General features: G+C 40.0%; 1 protein-coding gene across 3 annotated transcripts in view; it reads right to left on the bottom strand.

The window, feature by feature from the left end:
- The window catches only part of ZBTB20 (zinc finger and BTB domain containing 20), a 626,421-nt gene extending 600,893 nt beyond the window's left edge, over nt 1–25,528 (bottom strand). For all 3 annotated transcript variants that reach the window (XM_048818099.2, XM_048818071.2, XM_048818047.2), the window contains exon 1: nt 25,273–25,528. The gene's annotated coding sequence lies outside the window, so the exon portion shown is untranslated. The remainder of the gene's footprint in view (nt 1–25,272) is intronic.
- Nucleotides 25,529–25,790: the final 262 nt, after the last annotated feature.

Raw genomic sequence — 25,790 nt, forward strand, 5'->3', positions numbered from 1 at the left:
GTGAGACACATGCAGTAAGTGCAAAATCACAAGTTTGTCAAACAGCTTCTCTCCCTGCCTGCCACCACCATCTAAGGAAAGCTCAGCCTACCAGAAACCATTCACTCACCTGTACTCTATTCCTTCAGCTCATGGCAGCATTGAGAAACCCTCTTTATGAAAAGACATTTAATGACAGCAACTCTTACAGCTGAGTACCTAAATAAAGAACTCCTGGGTGGACTACAAGAACAAACTTAAACTCAACAGGTGCTCTACACTCACAATAAAAGAAGGGTATTCCCAAATGAGATGGGGGGGGGGAAGGGAAATCCTAATTCCTTTCCATATAATTCCCATACATATCTATAGCTAAAATAATGTCCCACCCACACAACCAATGCAGGCCAACCTCACCCCTGTTTGGATGGGAGACTTACACTCCCCTTGGTACCTCTGCCAATGAGGCTGGAAGGAGGAGTGAAACCTAATGAGATATAAAAATATAACTGGATTCCTTGTATCATTTGCTCTTTTTATTTTTGGACTGTTTATCCACCAAGGTGACATGATCTATAGCAACACAGCACAGAGGAACTAGCCCGAAAACCTTGTATCTTTCTCTGCAACACTTGCTCTGGGGCATCCAGGCTGCCTTTTAAAACTAACAATGCCTGATGTTGCAGAAGAGGATCATCCAAACTCAGAAAATTAAATGCAGCAGACAAAGGGATAAAAGAATTCTTATTCTACAGGGTTTAGCCTGCAGCTGGCCATGCGTGCCAGAGGGCTGTGCCAGCAACGATGGAAAAGACACTCCCTGAGAGAATAACCGGGGCAGAGAGCCCAACATTTTCAACCAGTGAGAGACTTATTCTTTTGAGATGGAGGCAAATAGCTAGCTTTCTTGTAAAATGCAACTTTAAAAGTATTGTTCAGGGTGGGTGAGGACTGGCTGGGTCATACGCCACGATACTATATACTCTATGCACAGATCACACGGGACACACATTCTCCCCCGTGCAAAATTGACCGTATTTCAAATCTAGCCCCAATCAGAACTTTCCCCAGTGGCCTCCACACCACTAAATGGCCTGTGTTTTAGCCCAGACAAGTGCATTTACAAGACAGACCCAGATGCTGTCAGCATACCAAAGCCCTCTGGATCAGTGGCCCATGGTATGTATTTGGTTCATCAAGGTGTGATTTCCTGCTCAGCTTCCAGTGGCTTAAAGGAAAGGAGGGATTATTGATGTTGGGAGTGGTTCCTGGTTTCTCATTTAGTCTACTATAGAGAATTGTTTTGTTTCCTTTCTCCTGCATACGTCAATGCAATAGAATCTTCTTAAGTTAAGTTGCTTCAGCTTTAACGTTCTTCTGCCCCCAATAGAGGGTGCCTAAGGGGCTATCACCCAGATGTGGGTGTTTCAGGCTGACCAATGGATGATTATTCAATCCCATTAAAAAGAATCCCTCATACATGGGATTAACAGTGCTATCATTGCCCAAGTTGCTGCAGAGCCTATCTTGATACTAGAGAAACCTGTGGAATTAAGCAAATGCAGAATCCGCACAGGGATAGGGCCTGAGCCGGCTCTATGCCAGTGGTAGCAATGCTGGCAACACAGTCCTGCATGTTTAGTTGACATGTATACAACAATTTAATATGAAGAAACCTGGGATGGGGAAAAATCTTACTCTTTCTGCCTGTATCACACTAATGAAGGGTTAAAAGTTTCAGTGAACAAGGAAAGGTGTCCCCATTAAGCAGAGTCATCATCCCTAATAAGCAGCAGTCAGGGCTGTTAAATATCCTTAGGTTTAAATCAGTGCCCTGGGATTTGTCCTAATCATGCAGGTTTCCTGATTAACTACATCTAAATTAAACTGAGAATACTGTATTACATTGGAACTGTTATCTAATTGGGGGCTGTAACCATTTGGGACAGCAGGCTATACACCTTTACAGAGTGTATTTCCAAATGGCCATTTTTCTCCATGTGATTTTACCAACTATATAAGTGGTGAGTCACTGAAATTAGAGATGGAAAAAAATCTACCATAATCTTGCCCATCCCATATTTTACTTTTTATGGTATATTCTTTAATGCTTTCTCAATTCTAGTTTTGTTCTTCAGAGCTGTTGTGTTCCAGACAGTTGCCCACAAATTGATGGGGTGGAGGTCATGGTGCCTTCTTTTCTAAACATGAGCTGGGTGCTGTAAGAAATTATAAAGGTTTCCACCACATATTTTGAAAGCCATTCCACATATCTAATACTTCTCATTACTAGAAGATTTTCTGATATTCACTCAAATTTTTCTATACTCAATTTTATCTCATTACTTTTACCCCATTGGAGCACCTTAAATAATTCCTTTTTTGTCTTAATGCTTTACACCATGTAGCTAGTTATTATATACCGTAGTCATCATTTAATCCAAATGGTACATATTACAGTCTTGTAATCTTTGTTCATATTTCAGTCTCTCCAGTCTCTTAACTACTGTTGCTCTTCTGTGAATTCTGCCAACTAATTATTGACAACATTTTGGCTACAAAGTGGCCAGAATGGTACAGTGCTGTGGTCTCCTTAATGCTGTACAGAGAAAGAGAGTATCCTTTCCTGGGTTCATGATGAGATGCAGACTATTGTGCAGTGCAGAAATAGCAATGGTCATCCCTCCATACCCAACAACATAAATGACAATCTAATTTGTTGTCCAGGATCATCTATCTTTGGCAGATGTCTGCATCAACCGTTGCTCCAAAAATGTGTGCAAAATAAAAAAAAATTCACATAAATCACAATATTTAACACATATAAAGAATCTAACATTTTCAAAGCAGTGTGCAAATGTTAACTAATTAATCCTCACTGCACCCTGGGAGGCAGTTAATGTGGAATAGTATTTACCTACGATTCCGTTTATTGGACTATATCACACAAAAAGGATTTTCACTCTTGGAGAGCAAGTAGCTTAAAGAAGGTCTCAAAAGAAAGTGAACCAATGGCATAACACTGTCTACTAGAAGGCGGCCATGCCCAACAAATAATATGAAGGTTTCTCCATCACAACCCCAATAATGGAGAGAGATATCACCAAAATATTAACAGGACATTGCAGGAACTCAAGGATGCTTTCTCAAAATAAAAAAACAAAAACAAAACTAAAAAACCCACACTTCTCAAAGATTGGGCTACTTGAATACAAGGCATTCCCCTGAGGAGGAAAAAACAAACAATAAAAAAAAACCCACTAAAGAGCAAACAAGTTTGGGATCTCTTTCTTTGAAAGCAAGTACTGCAGGACTGAAAAACAAAAGCTGGGGTTTCCCCTTAAAGCCAAACACTAGCAATAATACTTTGTAAACTGTATGTAGGGAAACTCACGTGGCTGTGTGCCTACTTTGTGTATGTGAATAATGAAAATATCCTTCAGATAGGTGTAGCAGGAATGTCAGCTATGTATGGAGGGCCAGAGTCACCAGGCAGGATGAAGCGAGTTTATATGCTAAAACTTTGCATTATTGAGAACCCAAGAAGGGATCTTCCTCCACTGTGTTTGAATCCCATTACGGCATGTTCTTTGTAAATATAGCTCAAGATAAATGAGGGCATGTCTACACTGCAGCTGGGAGTGAGGCTCAAAGCCTGGGGAGACAGACTCGTGTCAGGGAGGCTTGCACTAGTGCACTAAAGATAGCCGTGTGGCTGTTGTGGCCCTGGTGAACTCTTGGGTTGGCAACCCGAGCTCAAGCCCACCCTACCTTCTGAATCTGAGCTCAGGTAGCTAATCTGAGCCTCGGCAGGTAACGCAATGTCCACAAAGCTATTTTTAGCACACTAACATGAGCCCCACTATTGCAAGTCTGTCTACCTGGGCTGGGAGTCTTGCTCTGAGCTGCAGTGTGGACATACTCCAGGGTTTTAGGGCTCTCCTCTTATGACCCTCCAAAATAGCTCCATTACACTGGATTGTCAAATACCTACTTAAACTGTGAGTATGCACCAGATGCTTTAAAACAAGCAAATCATTTCAGGAGAAAAACAGTGGATCTTTGGGACATGGGGCCAGTAGCTGGTGAGCCGTTCCACCTCAAACACCTAGCCATTTCTAGCAGGAAGTCACAGCAAGCAGCAGTAGTCAAAAAACATCATACTTGATTACTGCTTGTGAGCCTTCTACTATTAGAATAAAATTAGGACTCACGAAAAGATGATGTTTCCCTCCCATGATGAATCTCAAATCCTTAAATCAGATCAGATTATGAAGGAAGGAGAGGGCTGAAGACATAGTCAGAGACGAAAAAAAAATCAGGCCAGTCTTGTTGGCCTATTAGGACAGAATGTACAAGCACTAGTCTGTCCAGGGTAGTTGGATGGGATTCGACTGCTAGGTTTGGGGGGAAGGCAGAAAGGCAGTTGTTGGGCCTTGGCCTCAGCTAGCCTTTATTCACACCTAGATTTTTCACTAATGTCTGTGAGGTGCTCAGATGATACTGTAGCAAGTATCATAGAAAAGACTATAAAGAAGTCAGTAATTTTCTAAGCCAGCATTTAGTAACACTCCACCTTTCTGTAATGCCTCCCCTCTGAGGATCTTCAAAGAGCTGCCCATTAATTAAACTGTGAGGGAGGGGAGTATCAATCCCATTTTATACATAGGTGAACTGAGGTAGGAAATGTGAAGTGACTTGCTCAAGGAAACACCACAGCTGAGCCAGGACTAGAACCCAGCTCTGACAATTCCCTTGTTGGTGCTTTAGCTATAAGGCCATTCTTCTCTTCTGTCCTCACTAGCCACAAAGACATATGTAAAAAGGCCTGATACTGCTCTTATTAAAGTCAATGGCAAAACCTTTTACTTCAGTGGGGAACCAGAGCAGGTCTTAAATGCTGTAGAATTTTTTCAACAGATGATTATCATAGCATTTATTTTCCCTATCACATCACATTTAATTGAGTATTAAACAATGTTGTTCAGATACTCTTCTTATACAGCCTGATTGCTTTCCAGCTGTGCTACCTATAAGCATAGGCAAGTGTTACACCAGTGATTGCATATATACCATATATTGTGTATTTAATGGATTTTTCCTGATGAATACTGGCAATCTTGTTTACAGTGGCATTCTGCTAATGGCCGTGTACACAAGAGCTGGGAGCCCAGGGACTATATTTACAGAGTGGTGAATTACATACCTGAATCCTATCAAGGCAATTCTATCAAGGGTTGGGGTCTGTGCATTCATATACTACTTTGAATATTCACCTCAAATTTTCAAGCATCTGCCCCAGCCTCCAAACATAAACATTTGGAAAAATTGGCCCTTGTCTTTTTTATGTGGAATTAATCTGTGGAACTCACTGTCACTGCCCCAAAGTATAATATGACTTAAAGCTTAGCAGAATCCTAAAAAAGATTAGACACTTAGATTAATAATAAGAACACCTGCAATTACATTAGATAGAATCCTAATTATGTAAGGGATATATACCTTGATTGTTCATCAAAAAAAGCCAGCTACTCTCTTACAGGGGGTGGGAAGCAATTTCCCCCACAAGCAGGTTATTTCATAATTGTCCATTAAATAGATTCTTGTATCTTCTTTTGAAGCATCTGATTCTGGTCATGGTTGGAGGCAGGATACTAAACTAGATGGACTTTCTGCCTTATTCAGTTCACCAATTCCTATCTTCCTACAGTTATCCATGCTGTCACTCCTAGATAAGATTAGTACAAAGCGCTGTACACAGTGGCTGTTCCTGAAGATCATGCAAAAGCTCCAGCTACCGCAGAATGTGGTTGCCTACTTACTTAATGGTGTTGCTTTCAGGAAGTATCTGACACCTGTGTTCTGCAGCCTGCACTGGCTTTTAGTAAGTTACCAGATACAGTGTAGTACATTGTTTTTTACCTAACAGTTTAGGACTAAGATTTTCAAAAATAGGTTCCTAAAGTTAGGCTTCTAAGTCCATATTTAGGCTCCTGATGTTCAAAGGTTCTGAATACCCAGCAGCTCCTATTGACTTCATGGGGCATTTTAAAAATTGGGCCCCTTATTTAGGCTTTTACGTCCATATTTCAGTTCCTAATTCTAGCCACCCATTTTTAAGAATCTTGGCTTATATAGTCTTGGTCTTAGACTGCCTCTGTCTTCATGTTGGACCAAGGGAATTGAGATCAGCCAAGCCACTAAAACTAACATCTCCAATTCTAAATGTTTTTGGGGCTAATGGGTAACTGTTTCCGGTCAAGGACCTTCAGCTCTACCACTTGCTTCATCCACTGGTCTGACAGAACTAGAGAATGTTGACCTTCCAGGCATGCTCCAGGCCAGTGGTGGGCAACCCGCGGCCCACAGGCCACACATAGCCCATCAGGGTAATCCACTGGCGGGCCGCCAGACAGTTTGGTTACATTTGCACGGCTGCCTGCAGTTCCCAGTGGCAGATCTGATGATTCCCAGCGGTTTGCCATACCCGGCCGATAGGAGCTGCGGGAAGCAGTGGCCAGCACATCCCTGTGGCCCGTGCCGCTTCCCGCAGCTCCCATTGGCCGGAAAAAGCGAACTGTGGCCACTGGGAGCTGTGGGCAAATGTAAACAAAGTGTCTGACGGCCTGCCAGCGGATTATCCTGATGGGCTACAGGTTGCCCATCACTGCTCTAGGCCCATCTATTTGCAGATGGTTTTGCTCAAGAGGGTGCTCTAAATGAGACTTGCATTCTTCGGATAAAGATTTCATTGACTCCTTAAATCACAGTCAATTATCAATTTTAAACTTTAATTAATTAATGTGGTTTTAATTTTATATGTACACTTAGAAATAAACTCATCTTTAATAAATGTAATATAACTGAGACAGCAAAAGCAGTGACAATACACATCTACACTGTATAGGTCACAACCTGAACAAACAATCATCAGATCCCCTTTTCACAAGAAGTTTGGATCCCTTTAAGAGAAAATTTGTTTCACTCAGGTTGGCCTGTCACTGTCAATGGTCCCACTATACTCAAGTAAACAATCACTTCTTTCTCCATCCTTCATATACACCTTACCACATCAGCTTCGTTTGGCAGTGTTGCACCCAAGAGACCCAAAAGGAACAATTCAGCCCATGAGATGTATTTCCACTCACCTTCTTTTTAAAGTCACCAAATTTTGAATTTATGAAGATATTTACATTTCTTTAAAAGATTCTAATCTGTTGCAAATATATAGCACCTTTCTCTATGGCACCTTTTATCCCCAAGCACTTCAGACTACATATGCAATTAGTATCAGTGAAATGAAGCCGTCTCTGGGGCTAACACCCAGCAGCTGCTCAGTAAAATGATGGTGTCTAAGGACAGCAGGGAAAATTCTAATAAGAGTGCAGTAGGATCTTTAATTTCCCTTCAATAGTAGGGAGACGCTTGAGTTTCACTGTCTTGTTCAAAGTACCCGTGTACAGAGAACTGAATGGAAGTGTTTATTTGCTTCTTAGAAGGACGATAAGCTGAGTTGTTTCAGACAGATTTTGAACCAGTGGCTCAGCTCAAGAGAGCTCAGATCTCTCAACCCTGAAGCTTAGAGCATTAAAGGGATCCCTAAATACAAGTTTATTAAAAAAGAAATTAAAAAGAAGGTCCCTGCATTATTTAGCCACTTCATGCACCGAGATCAATAGCTGGCTTTGTTGGAGTTTGCCATTACTTTGTTCCCACTCTCACTCTCTGACATCCTGTAAACCAGTCTTGGGAAATGGCAGAATTAGTGTACAGGAAATAAGTGGAAATAGGCAATGCACAAAAGCAACAGATGAAACAAGCTGGAGAATAATATTTTTTTCAGTTTTTCAAAGCTGTTAATAAAATTATCTAGAGCTGTAACTAAGATCTGTGATTTTAAAGGAAGGGGGTTTCCTTCTAACCAGTGTCCAGAAGATTACAGAGAACAATTGAATAGTATTTTATTTATGTAAATATAGGTGCTTAACACAATTACAATGTTCTCTTGCCCTGCTCTAGCGTCCTTAATGGCTTAGCCTAGGTTTCTACTTCTTCAGCTCTTTGGAAAGTGTGTGTGGGGGGGGCACATGCAGGATAAAAGTTTCTATATTATTATTTTTATTGGCTAAGAAGTCTGAACCTTGTTCCCCATAATAATCTGGAGGTAATTTCCCTAAGAGCAGTTGGCTGGAAGGTGTTTAGAAGGATATTAGGGATTATACAGAATGCCTGGTGTTTTCTATCCCCAGAATAAATTCATTCATTATAAATAAAGGCTGCGTCAGTTCATCTTCTGAGATTGCAAGTCATGTCAAAGCTATATCTAGCTCTACTGCACTTGATTCATCAGGGGCTGGAAACTGTCATGACATTATTATGGTTCTATTCTTATACTGCACCTACCATCGTGGTATCTGAACATCTTCTGGAAGTAAACCTTCGTTTCCTGAATTCAGAGCTATGCCTAATGCCCCACTACAACACAAATCTTGTTTAAGCAACTTGCCACATGTCACAGAAGGAAGTGAGCGCTGTTGCAAATGAAATGCACTGTAATCTAGCTAGACTTTTACTTGTGTTTTTAATTAAAAAGATGCTTTCAAAAATAAACATAAAATTATTTAATTTTTAAATTTAGCAATAATTACACCAATCATTTTTGAGGTTTTGGGTAATACTACAGAGCAAAAACTCTTCGATATTTTATCACATGTTATTACTAAAAATAAATAACAATACTAATTATAATGCAAATAAAATTAAAACCTGGTAGACCACATTTTCACATGATTTGCTGGAGAGAAGGACCCCTAGCGTCCATCTGGATTTTAGCCAGACTGGAGTGTGTGACTGGTGACTGTACAGCATTTGAGTCCATGATGAGAGATCAGCTTACCTTGTGATATATTCCTGCAAATAGTCTCCAACCTCTTACAATTGGAAGGAAAAAATAATGGATTTTTTATTTTAGTTTTAAAGGAAAATAATTATCTGAAAACACATTATCAAGCTATCTTGTGATCATCTGGACTCTAAGGAGTCACCATTACTGATGGACAGGAACGTGTCTTGGCACAATACTTTTAGTGGTTGATTATTCATCCCAGAATCATATAGGTAACATCTACGATTGTAAAAATGAGCACTGGCTCTGGAAGCAATTTCTGATGGGGCTTTAAAGGCAGCAACAACAACTAAAATGTAATGCTGAAAGGATGATGGAGCCCAGCAGTACACTAGCACTGCTTTGTAAAGAAAAAAAGATCTGCACCGTTCCTTATGATCAGGGTTTTACCAGTTTATTTGGCTAATCATTCAAATGGCTAAACAGACCTCTAATTTGAAAATAAAAACCGATTGATGCAATCACAAACAAGTTCTGAAATTGAGGTTTATAAAAAAAATAGGAAATCTTGTTCTGAGCCAAAACACACACAGTTACCTTTTTCTAATCAGAGCATTCATTTCTCCTCATTATGATCTCACAAGCACATTAAAATCTTATTAACATTAATTACTTCTGAGCGTCTATGCATGAGCAGCGACAGGCTTGCGTGCGTGCGTGTGTGTGTGTGTGTCTGGATCATATCTACATTTATATACCTTGCTGCACTTTGCTTATAAAACATGTGAAAATATTGCTGCTAACACCAATTAGCTAATTTCACACACACACAGATAGTAAACTGCTGTCTCACTGCACAGCTTATTATAGGCTGGCAGACAGATGGACAGACAAACAGATGCAAAAAGCATCATGACTCCTCCTAAATGCAAGAGCTGGAACGCCTGACACCCCCAGGAGTGTGAGTTTTATCCTCCTAAGTCTGAGGTATGAAACAAAACAAATATAAAAAAAATACCAGACAGCCAAATATCCCATTTTCTACACAGATGGGTTCAATGATAAAGTGATAGAGACAAAGAAAAAACTGGCAAGCAGACAAGCAGCAGGCACACAGAGAGATAGACGGAGACAAATAAACAAAGCGACAGAGAAAGAGATGAAAATCTATTAAAATATGTATATCTGAAATTGGGCTAAACAATATAAACTTTATCCCACCAGTAAAATGAGAAAAAAAAATGGCAGAGCAAAAAAAGTCACAGAAGGTCCAACCTCACAAGAAAAATAAAATCTTGACTCCCTACAAAACTATTTATGGATTCTGTTTATACTGAGAATATTACATACAGCTATTCAGCTCTGCCACAGAAACTCAAGAATAAATACAAGCATCTAGACAGTAAAATCTGCAGAACTACACCATCCTCTTATCTCCCAGTTTCATGTTCTTCTTCACTCTTTGCAGCCATCTACTTTATTATTCACCCATGTTGTCCCTGCAAATCACTTCCTCCTGAATCCACCCTCTATCCTTCGTAGGTAAAATATAAATCACATACCTTACACATACATCCCCCCGTATAGCCAAAACCACGTTCTTCCACCACCTGGAGGTTAGCCTTTCATCTACAGACCCTTTAATCACCCAGAGATTCCAGCTGGACACCCACTTGTTGTCCCTACAACTGTATACCCTTCCTCAACACCAGTGTCATCCCAACCACTTCTCCTATGCTGTTCGGAAGGACCAAGCTCTTACCCTCCTTCTGGAAAGCAGAACTCCCATTGACTTCAGTGGGAGCTCCATGCTTGGAACAAGTATATACCTTAGGATCTAACTCTTTTGTTTCACTGCCACTCACCATACCTGCCATTTTTGAATGATCTCACCATGCACAACACCAAAGGAAGGAAATGATTAAAGCTCTAAAAGAGAACATTGTGCAGAAATTTAGAGATGGTATGGACTGGCTTGTTGAAGAAATTCACAAATCAAGCATAGCTTTGAGAGACAAAGCAATGCAAGTGGTTTTAATAATTTTTCCTTTAAGTTATAAGAAGTTGAATGTGGTAATAATGCTTGCCCCTCTGTAGTGCCTTCCATCCAAGAAACTCAAAGCACTTTACATGTATTAATTAAGCTTCAACACACCTTTGAGATTATCATAACCCCCATTTTGTAGCTGGAAGACTAAGCACACAGAGGTGAAGTGATTTGCCCAAGATCAATCAGGAAGTCTGGGACAGAGCCCAGAAAAAGAACACAGATCTTCTGATGCACAGTTCTGCACTTCTTCCTCAAGACAATCCTTCCCCGCCTATAGTTTCACTCTCTAAGTTCAATATAAAGAAGAGTAGATTTCAGAACTCCCACCTGCGTGCTTTAAATCACCAGATACTGCTTCATTCTTTAGGATTAGATCCACAGGGGGATTTAGCAATTCCTAATTTTTAGGTGCCTAGTGTAATCCACATCCCTGAACTAAGCGCCTAGGCTGCCTATACAATGCATGTGGAGAACTAGGTCCTATCAAGTTATAGATGTAACTCTGGGCCAGAGGGAGGGCATCTTGGCCAGAGGGAGGGCAACAAGCCTACTTGTTAGGGCACTCACTGGGGAGATGGGAGGCCCAGGTTCCATCCTCCCTGATCCAGTGAATATTTACTTATACAAAGTGAAACGGCTCCAACACGAGAGCCTGAGAAAAACAAACCTCACAGCCCAGAGGGTAGGGCACTCTCTTGAGAGGCTCAAGTTCAATTATTTGCCTGCAGAAGGGAGAACTGAGCCTGGGTCTCCCAAAACCTGGGTGAGTGCCTTATCCACTGGGCTAAAGGTTACATGGGGACTGGTACCATCACTGTTTGGGTATGGGGAATCCAATAAGTGGCCTCTGAAAAGGCCTACTGGACTGGGCTCTGCAGGCAAGATAGGCAAGGAATGCCAAGCATCCCATAAACACATTACACAGAGCAAGACAGAGGTACCTCTGTAATAAATCTGCTACACAAATTCAGAAGAGCTTTTCTGCAAGCAATACTTTGAAGACAAAATTGAGATGTTTATCTAGTAAGAAGTTGCCAACTTTATAAAAGTTGGTAATTTTATTACAGTAGCACCCAGAGACACTTACGTGGTACAGACCCCATGGTGCTAACTGCTGCACAAACACAAGACAGTCCCTGCCTCTAAGAGTTTACACCTTAACATTGGATAATAATCTTAAAAGCCCTAAAGACCAGAAGGATATGATTGCAATTATGTATAGAAACATATCTCATGGGATCACCATTGCCCCAATGATCATCAACAGGACCAACTGGATTTCAGAGCCCATTTGAGCCATCTTCAAACAGATCACTATGCATAAATGAGAAAGAAACTGGGGAAAATTCCATACAGGAGAAAAGCAAATATATATTTACTAGCTCTACAATATAGAGAGACTGTGATTTATCTTCTACATTCTGTCAAGTCAGAATTCTTCCCAGCAAGTCCAGACCCTTACTCTGTTGTAGCCATGTTATCAGACTGTGCCAGTCCAAAGTTATATCATAACAGCACACAGAAACAACAGGCCCAGACAAAATGAAAATGCAGAAGAGGTGTGCACATGGCATCTGGACCAGCCCTGAGATCCACAGACTTTTGTGTCCTTCTGGAGGCTAAAAACATGAGGTTTTATTGACTTCCTCCTGGCTTTTATTAGCTTCTTAAGGATTACTGAAATTAGAGTACATATGAGAAAGCTGGTTCATCAATTTCCTAGAAAAGACATTTATCCAGATTGCCCTCCTATCCTTGAAATGTGAGACATGCCTGAGGAGTGTTCTTTGTTATAGTGTCTCACAAATATATCCAGTGATGGTGAGTCCCATATGTCTCTGATAAATGAAAACCCTTTTTGAGCATTCCAATCTTTGCCCGTATAAACACACCACACTAGCTGAATTTGGTGCTCAAGAAAAAAAGTATTACTTGCGCTGGCCAATGAAAAATCCTATTGTTCTTCAGCCCTGGACTTGTCCTGAGCATCAACTGACAGAGAGTCAGACTGGTTTTGAGAAGTGGACAGATATTAATTAGAGACTAGGACAGAAACAACAAACTTATTTGCAAGTTTGAAAGAGTTGAGATTTGAACCCGAATCTCAAGTAACAGTGAGGTAAGTGCAACAATCTATTGTATAGTCTTATCACTTACAAGTTCCAGTTTTCAGGTTGAATGTATGAGCAATTCAGTCTACCATAATGTTTATTCTCAATGACAGATGTATCAGCAGAAATGCATCCCTGCACAGTCCAGCACTTGTGTGCCCTCCAGTATTACTTGCACATGCTTAGACTCCATTGATGATTTAAACAGACAACTAACAATCTTCTCTAAATATCCCTGTCCAGAAAACCCTTAGGGTTTATTTTCTCCCGATGTGCTTGTAACTCCCATTGAGGTTAATGGCAGTTATATCTATCTAGCTGTGGAGACTAGTCCAAAAGTTTAATATACCACTTACCTCACACATAGGAGCCTTTGTCTTCCTTTGGTGACTTCTTTCATTTCACTGAAGCAGGCAACACCACTGGCCACCCCAGCCAGTCACACTTTCCTGCTGTGGATATCACTGCACAAGAAACAGGTACCAGAACGGTCCAGCTGTCTAACATCTCCTTCTTGACTGAACTGAGTTAGTACTATCGCTGGAGCTCAGAGGGGCATCTACAAGTGTGGAAAAGCCAACTGGATAATTTTTTACGAGTCTTTGAAGTTATGCTAACTAGGCCAGGATGGCACTTAAAAAATAATAAAACAAGCAAACAAAGAAACCCTAAGAATCATTTTGTTTTTTATTCGAACTGCTAGTAGAAGAGAGAATTTGTTGACATGTTAGCAAATCCTTAGACACATTTGGCTGAATTTTCAGTTAAACTAGAGCTCTTTTATCTCACCCTGGCAATGTAAAGGGGCCCTAAAGTGGATACAAGTGTAATTTACAGTCACTGGGACCCCCCCTTTACATTGCCAGAGTAGTGTAAAGAGGCCTTAGTGTAAATGAGAATTAGGCTAATCTGAGCTTCCCTTGTGCAGGGGAGATGGATTTTGCTTTTCCAAGCCTTATCTTTTATTTCAATACGCTGGGAAGGAAATGCAGAAGAATGATTTTGTGGCTAAGTCAGGGGCTCTGATTCAGATTATTAAGCTTCTATCCCAGGCTCTGCCACTGACTCTCTATGTAATAGTGGATTATTCAAGTCCTCTCTTTTTGCCTGAGTTTCCCCATTTGCAAAATGGGGATAACAATATTGTCTTATCTCCTCAGGATGATATGAGGCTAAATTCATTAATTTTGTAAAGTGACGCGCAAGGTATTTGGACAAGAGTTTCTACAGAAATGGAAAGCAAAATTGTTGTTATCATTAGCTGCCTCTGGTTAAACTGCCCAGATATGCTCCATGGTCATTCCCTTCTCTGGTTGTACTCCATTGATAATTGCTCTCCATTTTGAAGTGCCTGTGTTGCTCCTTTAACTAAAGGAGTCAGGTGAAACCTGACGTGATCCTTTGGCAAGAACAACAAAAAGAATCATATTAGGATCATGGTCTTATTCTGATGCTACAAAATGAAGACTGACTATTATACAACTCGAATCACTGGTGTTGTAATAATTTTTATAGTAGGGGTGCTGAAAGCAATTGAACAAACCTGTAAACCCTGTATATGATGGAAACCACTTTAAGCCAGTGTGTGCACCGCACCCCCAGCAGCTCTAGTTCCAGCATCACTGACTTGAACCTATATGGACTGACACAGAAAAGCTCTCTCTTGTGGACTTTAATACTTTTGCAAGTTTCCCCAGCATGTAATCTGGCTGAGGATGAACAGTTCTTCTCTGACTGTCGAGTAAGAAGCCGGAAGCAAGCCCCCTCAAAAATCTGCCTCAAAGTTCTCAGGAAATCCTAAGCACAGATCTCTTTGAAAGGGTGTCCTCATTAGGTAAGATTTCAAAGAAAGATCTGGTAAGAAGCTTGATATTACACCTACATATGCTTCCACTAGAGAAACGATATCTAAGGTAGTGAAGGTGTCACACTCAGCAGCAGCATCCTAAAGGAAACTGGCTGCTCGATAGGAATCACTTATAGAATCTCATGTGTGATCTTTTCTGCTTGAAGTAAATCCAAACTTCAGCTTCTAGCACAGAAACATAGGGCCATATTCTGCTTTCAGTTAGCATACTGTAACCCCATCGACTTCCACAGAATCACTCCATTTTATACTGATGCAACACAGGGCAAAATAGGACCCATATCAGTGGGCGTTAAGTGCCTAAATAGGTTTGAGGATTTGGGCCATAGTCCTCTGAATTTGTTAGAATATGAGTCCAGTTCACTACCTATGCGATAGAAGGAAAAAGTTATGCCCTCATCCCTCCACTGCTGTTTATATCAAATACTGCTGGTAGAATTATGTTTCCTGCCACTGTGACCAAGTTATCCCCCTCTTGTTGCATTAAGTTCAGGCTTTTTGTCCTCATCTTCTTTACACAGCTCTTCCCCACCGCATGCATCTCAGCTTTCATTCCTTCTTAGTGCTCACATTCTTCCCAAACCTCTCCCCTATCCTGCCCTATTTGTATACTTTTCCCATGTTGCAGCCGGTGTTCCCTGGTAACATTACCAAATCGGATTTTAATAACTTTTTTAATCAGACTTCCATCAACTAAATGTTGGTCCTGCGCACTAGCTCTGACAGGAACTCCCATAAAGTTAGTTTTATCTCTTTTTTGTTTTGTTTTTTTCCTAAGAAGTGGGAAAGAAAAGTTAGAAGAATTTTGGAACTGGGTCTAATGCCTTTATTTTTAGGGTGTCATATCTGAGGAACCTTGCATCCAATTCACTGCAAATCTCCCTGAAAAATTCTAGTTGAACCCCCAACTAAACTAGAAATTTTGAGACTGATCTGACTGTCTTTGTGGATTGGAGGGGAAATCAGTTGCAACTTTAACTATGGAGCAAACGATGCCCTGTGATGCCAGCAAGGAATGCTTGCCGTAGGTTTTCCCCCAGATCCACAAATGGCAGAAGCCTGACTAAGCTTTCATTTTCTATGAGCTATATATTCTCTACCCCAAAAGCTCTTTAAATAGAAACTATCACATTGGAGTTTGAAGCAGTCTAACCAGAACCACAGTCTACCATCCTAATGGTTGGTTTTTTTTCAAATCTTAGTGTAGTCAGGGCCTAACTATGTTATAAGAGACACCAAGACATTATATGGTATAGCCTACATCCAGACCCAATCTATCACATGGGTTTGTGAACCATTTTAGAACACTACTAAGGCCCAGGTGACACTGGGATTTGGAATGTTATGAGAGCCTTTCTAGCATGAATCATATTTTATATACATATATCGTGTGTGTCAGGGTGGCTCTGCCGAACATAGTTAAAACTCACGGATAGACAGGGCCTTTGTCTAATAAAGTAAAAATAAACAATTTAATCTATTAAAAAAACAAAATAAAACAAAACACAGCTTCTTTTACTTGAGGCAGCTATAGACAGAGACCAAATGAGATCTGTGCTGCCAGCCCTTTTCTGAAATCACATTGGAAAAGCCTAAGTGCTCAATAACTAGATCAAAAGACCAAAGCAAACCCACTGAAGTAAGGAAGGAAAGGTTGCTATGCACCTTTGGGGAGGTGTTGTGAGGCCCAAGTCTGAGGGTAAAAAGTGCTTATCATAATAAAATTATACCCAATGCTTCTTCATTGGTCTCAAAGCACCCTCCCAAAATTTGGTAAACACTCTTATCCCCATTTCACAGATGAGTAAATGAGGCACTTAGAGGAAAGTGACTTGCTCAGAATTACATAGGGAATTAGTGACAAAACTGGGAATAAAAACCAAGCCTCCTGACTCCACATGCCATGGATGTGTTTATTAGAAAGTTACTTACCCATACACCCCAGCTGTAGCATTATAATCTCATTACAGCTTTGCACTCTGAACTGTGGTTTTGCGCTGACCAAAAAAAACCCTTCATTTTTCTCCTTGCATGCAAGTAAAGAAAATTGTCTAGAAAAGGCTGAGCAAAGTTTTAATTTGCAGGCTCTGTGCCATAAAAAGGAGGCCAATGACACAGGTATACAACCCTCTGTGAGAGGGAAGTCTTAATTTCTGGAGATGTTTAGCAAAACCCTACAACAGGGGAAAGGTCTGATTTTTCTCTTCGATTGGTTTTTTCTTCAATATTTAGTGCAGTTTAGCTGACCATACTGTGAAAACACTTGAACCATCTAGGAGCAGTTACTTTCACAGCAATGAAATGTTTCAGGGCATGCTGGATTGGCTTCGTGGACAAATGGTTTGAAGTCTGTCTGTACAGCTCAGAAAGAACCAACTTGTTTAGAAAATGTCAGTATCTTTTTAAATCCTCTCCAAATGGAGCAAGTTTGAAGCTTTCAAAACTTGGCAGTCATTGGGAGAAGAAAAAAAAGCAGCATTTTTATGAAATGCTGGGGGAAATTACGAAATAAACTTCTTGGAATTCAAACAGTTTGTCCGTGAGTCAGTGACAACTTCGTACTTGTTAGTTTAGTGCTAGTGAAAGAGGCCGGATTGATGTTCCTGGGCACCGAATTCTCTGTTTAACCCCAAAGCAGGTCCAGCAGTAGGGCAAGCTACCGCCACACCATTCCCTGCTACTGTTCCTCATGTCTGACCTTATGTCAGGGGTCAGAGAGTAGCTTCAGTTCTCAATGGTCAATTCACTTCATGACATCTCTGCTGAGACTGCCTACAAGGAGGTCAATTTCTTACATCTCTGGCCCAGACAGGTGGGTGACTATGAAGTGGAGCCTGGGAAAAGGAAATAAAAGAGGATGATGCTGGAGGCCTCCCAAAAAAGGGGGGGAACCCACAAGGAGAAGTTTTGAGTTTGAGTGTTTTCTTTTTATTTTCTGACCCTTCAAAAATGGATGGGGTCTAGGAAGTGGGCTCTGGCCAAAAAGATTCAAATTATTCAGTAACAATGAGATTTTTATGTGGGTTGGGTCACTCCAACCAATGAGCAACCAAGCAGTCACTTTTAAGGGAAGCATGAGACTTGCACCCACAAAAACTTCCATAAGTCTGGACTAACAATTTGGGCCCAGTCCTGAAGAAGCTCTACAGTTAACCCCCACTAAAGTCAGTTAGCTGTGAGAGAAGGCTTTTTATCACGAAAAGAAAAGGAGGACTTGTGGCACCTTAGAGACTAAACAATTTATTTGAGCATAGTGAGCTACAGCTCACTTCATCAGCTGTAGCTCACGAAAGCTCATGCTCAAATAAATTGGTTAGTCTCTAAGGTGCCACAAGTCCTCCTTTTCTTTTTGATGGGTACAGACTAACACGGCTGTTACTCTGAAACCTTTTTATCACGATACTCTGCTTAGGTGGGAAAGGCAGCAGGATCTTGTATGACCTCATCACCCCTTCAGAAGTCTTCAGTACATTCCAGATTTTCCAGGGGAATCTACAATCAGACCTGGGTTTTATACAGGACTCAGTCTTCTCTAACATTCAGAAACCTTTGATACTATGAAGGTGGGAAGTGATGGATGTGAAAAACATATGAAGTGGGAAGCAAATGTCCCTATTAAGAAGGGAGTTCATTAAACAAACAAGTCTATATCTTAAAAAACAAATTAGGAGGCATCACAATGAGAAAAGAGGCTAAAGAGAACCCTAAACAAGAACAGAAGCTTTCCAGGCCATGGAACAGGATGAGATGAGCAGAGCTGTATTCAGCAGAGGAGCAGATTTAACTGATGCAGCTGTAAAAATACTAAGAGCTGCCAGAGCCTTATCTACACTAAGGTTTCCACCACTACTGCCAGTAGCTCAGCTGAAAATAATGGTTGCACCAGTAAGAATATTTTTCTATAGAGCCCTCATGTAGGAAATAACTTAGTGATAGCAGCAACAATAGGGAGAAATTCAGACTTTGGGAAATGACACAGAGAAAGACTCCTGTCCCACAGAAGCATGACAAAGCAAGGGTAGACGGAAGAATCACAGGTTAGCATGTTTCAAATGTTAAAAGAACAATGATGTAAAATACTTTTTCTAGGATCCACTGCTTTTCATATTCTTCATATGAAGCTTTTTTTCCTCTACCAATGTTGTCCATTTCAAAACAGCTTGAAATCAACTTATTTAACATCCCATTTTGTACTGCACCCTCACAGAGGGCTTGGGCATGACTCCAAGGATAGGATTTGTTAGTTCGACATAGAACCAGCAGAGGGAGCACAAGAGCAATTAAACAATTTGTCCTGGTATCTAAACAATCATCTGTTTTCTAATTCTCAGCATTCCATCCACCTCCAATTCTTGTAATTCAGTAATCTACCAAATTGTTAGGAGTTTAGGGGCCAACACAGTGGAGTGTAACAGGTGGAGCCAGAGACCCTAAGGGTTATAGAGAAGGGGAGATGGGTACCACAGCAACAGTACAGAACCCAATTTCCAAGCAGGGATCTGTTGGGTTTATGTAACCTTCATCTGTGAGCAGAAGGGACAATTTGGTGCTTAAACAGTATCTTTGAAAGAGAAGATTAAAATAAAGAACACGGAAAAAAACTGGGGCTAAGGTATAGGTAACAAAAAAGACCTTCACACCGTCAAATATTAACCCCCCCCCCCCCCCCACACACACACACAAAGCATGCCTATGGATATGTTTTCAATCCCTACCTCACTTCCTACCTGGATTCTCAGCATCCCTGTTGGAGTCTCAAAGATTCCCCCTTAACCATTATCGTCAAATTCCTGCATCATGGTCACCATCTACCCAGCCAAGGAGAATGACATAGGACTCCCTGAGGCACACATCTATAATTAACTTTCTTTCAGTCAATTGGAAGGATCACAGTGAGGTCCCACAAAGCACTTTTCCCACTCCATGTTCATATTTCCATGGAACTGATCACATTCCCAGCCACTAATCACCTTGGAACCAAGTGACTAGAAAGCAACTACTTTACTGTAAAAGTATTCTAGTAGAGTGCAGGTAATTTCCCATGATGAATTGCCCTCAGGATCAAAGGGCAGACCACCCTTGCATTAGTAGCAGTGCCACAGTTCCAAAGCAAATTTATTGTGTGAGCATTACATTTTCAGATGATCTTTATGTAATTTATAGGATGGTAATACTTCAGTACTCCAAAAGTTTCTATAGGAACTATACAGTGTGTTGCATGCAGATTCACAGCCTACCATTCAGGTTTTCTTTCTTCTTCACTGCTGAGTTTACCAAACTCACTACTTTGAAAATACAAAATTAGATAACCACTAATTTAATTCTGGCTGGGACATCGAGGAAGGGACAAAATGAACATGCTTTGCCACTTCCTGGGACCTTGCACTGTCATTTATACTTGTGCAAATTAGGCATAAAATGCTACCAAAGCATAATTTTCTTCTCACTCACAAACACCAGTGGTAATATTTTGCACTCATTTTGCACAGGTGTAAATAATGACACAAGGTACAAGACACTAGAGAATCAAGCCCTATAAGTTGTGCCAATGTTTGAATTAGGCAGGACTGTTCTTAACATATCTATCTATCTGTCTGCCTATCTAGCTACACACACACACACACAGTTGCCGAATAATGCCAGATTGACAGTCACAGAACAGGTATAAGACAGGCAGCAGCAATAAAATCTTCTTCACATTATGCTGATGACATGGCTTATTCCTGACGGTGAGGGAACCACTTCATGAGAGTTCTGTCTTTGTGCCCATTTAGTCCTTCCCCTTTCTTTTCACACTGCCACCTAGTGCCAATGGCTTTTGTGATTTGACTTTGTAATACAGACATCTGCCCATTAGGAACTGGATTGAGAGTCCCATGTTTATTTCATATAATACATACAAAGGGCTGTCAGAGAGTAACTATTTTCTTTTTCAGCATAGTCTTCTGCCATTACCCCAGTTTTCCATCCAGGACTCTCAAATGCTCCAAGTCAGATAGCCTTCCCTGATGAAAGCTGGATGTACCTCCCATTCCTACCCCCTGCTGTCTATCAACACTGATCCTACACTGGCCACAGAAGAGCTATGTGACAAACTGACTCCATAATACTCTCAGTCCCTGCTGGCCCACAGACCATGGGACAAGCACATACCCATATCCCTGCTAGCCACAAATGTTTCAGTTCTTTCTTATGAGCCCATTCCTGCAAACCCTATACAAATAGAACATCCATTGAAGTGACTGCAATATACACAGTGTACATGGGAAGACTGTACTATCAGGTCCTGTATACGCAGAAAATCAAACATACATAATTAGTCATCGTTATGAAGAGCCCCATTTCTACTAAAAGGAGAATTTGATAATTACTATAGGACTAAGCATTAAAATTAAAATTAGATAAATAATGAACAGGAATACAAGGGATAGTGTCGACTTAAAAAAACCAAATTGGGGCAAATCCTCTTTACTCAAACTTTATTCACCCCTTACTCAAAACTTCATAAATCAACAAGAGCATGCCTGAGCTAAAATTGAGTAAACATTTCATAAGATCCTTACGATTTAGACCTTAGTTAAAAAGTACCAATAAAACCCTGGATTATTAGAGGAGAAAGAATATTAAAAATCCAATTTTATACTGTTGATGCTGTTTGTTTATTTTCTGAATTTTCTTGAGCCAGACAGCAAATCAATGAAGTCAGTTTCACTTTAGTTTACCATCAGTTTCTCAGTGCTGCAAGGTTTGAGTTGCAAACCATGCAGAGGGAACAATAGGTTGTTTTAAAAACAACTGTTCCCAATGGAATGTTTAAAAGAATTCTGAACCACTTCTATGGGTCTTAGGTTTTGTCAAAGTTTTTTCCCCCCCAAATATCTAAATAACTTGAAGCTAGATTTGAGTTATTAATTTCCCTTTCACATCTGTAAACTCCTCGCAACAGTAGCCATCTTCCCCAACACATCATTGTGGAAAAGACCTATAAAATGATATAGGAATGAAACAAATTGGATTATATAGGGACATATCATGCCGTCAGTTAATAAACAAAACCCCTTTTTGATATATTTTTGCTTAAAAACTAATGGCACAATACGGGCTGTAGAAATTAAGCAGGAGTTTCCTGAAATGACATTTAAAACCTATAAAATCTAACAGAATATGAGTTCCTATCTATGGGATTTTTAAACCATCCTACAGAATTCTATAGCAGGGATCTCATTCTCCATTTAAATCTCAGTTTTATACAAATGATAATACATTTTTAAACATGTTCTGCAGATGTTCCCTTATGAGTAAGCTGGGCCTATGGAGAAAATGTGGAAATAGGAAAACTGAGTAATATTTACTATTATGATATATCCAACTCAGGAAATTACAACAACTGTGTATATCAAAATAAACAAAATTGATATTTATCTCTCCTCCTAAAAAAGTACTAAAAATAATTAGACTTGGTATTTATTTGGCATTTGGGTTTAACTATCTGGTATCCCCATGTTTTGGCCCTGTTAAAAAATCCAGCACTCACTTTGATCTCACAGGAGTTAAAGAGGCATACACACACACCATCCAGTCCAAAACTGCATTAGCTACAGGGCATGGCAAAGCATGAAATAACTGCTCCAGAGTACTTCCTCATGTGGGTGTGTTAGATAACTGTCTGCTCCAACACTAAAATAAAGCATACTGAGACCCACTCAACACGGCGGGGTTCTACTCTGTTAGACTAAAAGGGCTGGTAGGATTGGAACATGTAGACCCCACAAGAACCTGAGGTTGGCTAATGTCAGGTCTTCCAACTCTGTTATACACCCCTGTGCCAAAAGACTTTTGGCTTTTGGAGTTCCAACTACAGCATCATATGCTGGCTTTAAGTTTACTTAGGCACACTCTCCCCTTTGCTTTTGTATACACATTGCAAATAGACTTTGTGCCATAGACAGAGCTGAGCCTTTTGATAGAAAATATTTTGGTTTCACAGAGAATTAAATCATTTTAATGGCAAAGTATTTTTTAAAAAGGATTTAAATTTTTTTTCTTCCTGCTGGATGATAAAAAATGTTTCATACATTCTGCTTCTCTCACTAGGCAATTCTTTTTTCCTGGGGTTTACATAAAATTAATTGATATTTTGTAATCTTTTTTAAAGTTATTTGGAAGAGTTGGGATAGGACCATGATTTCTGTTAATCATATATTAAGGAGTCCCAACATCAGTTTCACAAAAACTCACACAGATAGAAATCAGTGCTGAAAGAGATCATACACACCTGTATTGGTTCAAAAGAAAGTGATGGGTGTCTAGAAATGCATACACATACAGTACTTCATGGGGGTGGGGGGGGGGGGGCAGAGAGAATGCTAATATTCCAGCTCCATCCCTCCAGGTTAACCCTCCAAAAATGGCATCAAATGTTCCCCCATTTGAGAGTCCTTAATTTTTGGAAATACTTCAGCTCCCTATATGCTCAAATCAGAGTTTCAAGGTTTGAGATTGGGGGAGGGAGGGGGATATTTTACTACAGTGACATGTATTTTGTAGCAATAAAAAGAGTTAAAGTTTGTCGACCAAATGTTAATTAGTAGCCTGAGTTAAAAAGAGGCAGGAAAGGGAGTGGAAAACACTAAATTTCATTCCTGAACTAACAGATGGACTACCGAATCTTGACAAAATCCTACAGAAAGCCACTGTAAAGTTCCACTTAGGCCCTGGAAAAAAAACTAATAAGACACAGTGAATGGGTTCTGTATCTACACAGCCAGTTGATTATTTGCTGTTTTGGATTTAAACTGACTTGGTTTGTCCAGTGCGGAGTCACTTTTGTTGAGATGAGAGAGTTACAAGATACAGGATGTAAAAATACAAAACATAAACCTGTTGGTACCAAAAGTTGTCTACTGTCCTGAAACAGTGAATTTTTAATAAACATTTCACAAGATTTGAACCCTGGTAATGTGTTGAAGAATCTCCTGTACAATCCCAAGTGGGCTAGGAATATTGTTTTATGGACATGTGTTATCGGAAAGGCCTAATAGATTTTTTTTTAAATAGTCTGCCTTTTACTATAAAATAATTTGCTATTTAAAAAGGTGATTGTTATTGTCAAGAGATCTCCACTGATCAGCGTCCATTTTCTATAATTACTCATGGATTCTCCAGAATGTTTTATATAACTCAGGTCCACTCACTATCTGTCTTAATTTTTTTTTACCAATAGAGTAGCAGTTTTACCCTCCGACAGCACTGACAAGAGCTCAGATAAAAAGCCCATTTCGAATGGATCTATTTAACCAGCCTTTAGAACCCATGATAAGGCTAGCCTGAAAAACTCAGCAATGTTAAATGGGCTATGAAACGCAACACAAACCCAGAAAAATAATAATAATTAATCCACAGACACACTCTGTGTTTGAAATAACATATACAAAGGTTATTTATGGAATGAAAATATGGTAAATAAATAGTTACTGTTTCTAGACAAAATGGCTCAAAAGATTTCATAAATTGTTTCCACTGTAAAAGGATATCTACCTCCCCCCTCCAAATACACATACTGAAACACAAGCACAACCATGTATAAAGGGGGGAGGGCAATCAAAGATACAAACTCCCTCTTAGAAAGTTTGAATTCATATTAACCGAGTTCTGCCTCTATGATGTTACATTAAATCAGCAACATAAAAGTTTGAATATATCTCCCACTCCCTCTTAAGTAAAATAAAGAGTTAAAAAATTAAAATAAATGCTTTAAAAAATCCATCAGGGAAAAGTACATGTACGATAATTAAATTCACCTCCCCTTCTCCCTCCCCCCACCCAAAATTTTTAAAATAAAATTCCTGGCAGAAAGAGTGGAACCTGCTTTCTGTTTTTATTTAATGTACAATAAACATGGACTTTAAACTTATAGTAAATATAAAACAGAACAAGAGTCACAGTTAAACCTGGTCACCGGCAATACAGCTAAAACTCATTGGCAAATACTAACAAAAACCCATTTAGCAGTAAATAAGGAGAACATGATATATGGACGGACAGATGGAACTGCATAAACAGAAAAGAAAAAGCAGAGACCCACAGACATACGGAGAGGGCTGTTTTAAAAGAGTGAAAGATATTGATTTACTTGGAACTAGTGTTGGAAAACAAACATATTTGTTTCCTTCATTGATGTTAAAAAAAAAGTAATTAAAGTGAATCATAAGGGGGCACACCCTGAAATAAGTAGAAGGAGAAAAAACATTTGTAAAGGCTAAGGCCTTCTATAGATGTTCCAAATTTTAAGCTCGCAAAAGGGTTTGACAAACTTACATCTCTACATTAAAAATCAAGAGGGTGGGGGTGAAAGAATAAAGAAGTGTCACGGGGCTGGGGGGAGCAGGATTTTTTTTTTTATAAAAGTTGACTGGCCTACCTTGTTCCCCAGTCCTCAGTTTGTCTCCTCATAGTCGCTGTCTCCCTGGAAGTACAGTGTGAGTGGTAATGACTGCCTGCCTCCCTAATGAGTCCATTTTCCTGCTCTTGATGTTGTGTATATACACACACTGCAACCTACCTTACAAACCACAGAGACGGGAAAGGGAGAGAGAGAGAGAGAGAGAGAGAGCAAGCGACAGTGTGAGAGGGAGAGAGAGAGAAAGGCACACACAGACAAAGCCCTCCTACCAGACAGCAGACAACCCTCCTTCCCCTATCTAGCAAAATACAACTCGGCTAATGCAGCAACAGGTTCAATACTGCCAGACTGAGACAGTGTAAAAAAGGTATATAGTGCAGATCAGGATTGCTGGCAAATAAACTGTTTACAGCCAGCTGGCTCCACCTTTCTTATTTATGTTACAGAATGTTGGAATGCATTGTTTCAGACAGTCCATGTAATTATCATAAATACATTTTGTGCATATTAGCATGAAACACTGAAATGTATCAGCC

This window comes from Caretta caretta, chromosome 1, assembly GCF_965140235.1.
Source record: "Caretta caretta isolate rCarCar2 chromosome 1, rCarCar1.hap1, whole genome shotgun sequence".
NCBI lineage: Eukaryota > Metazoa > Chordata > Testudines > Cheloniidae > Caretta > Caretta caretta.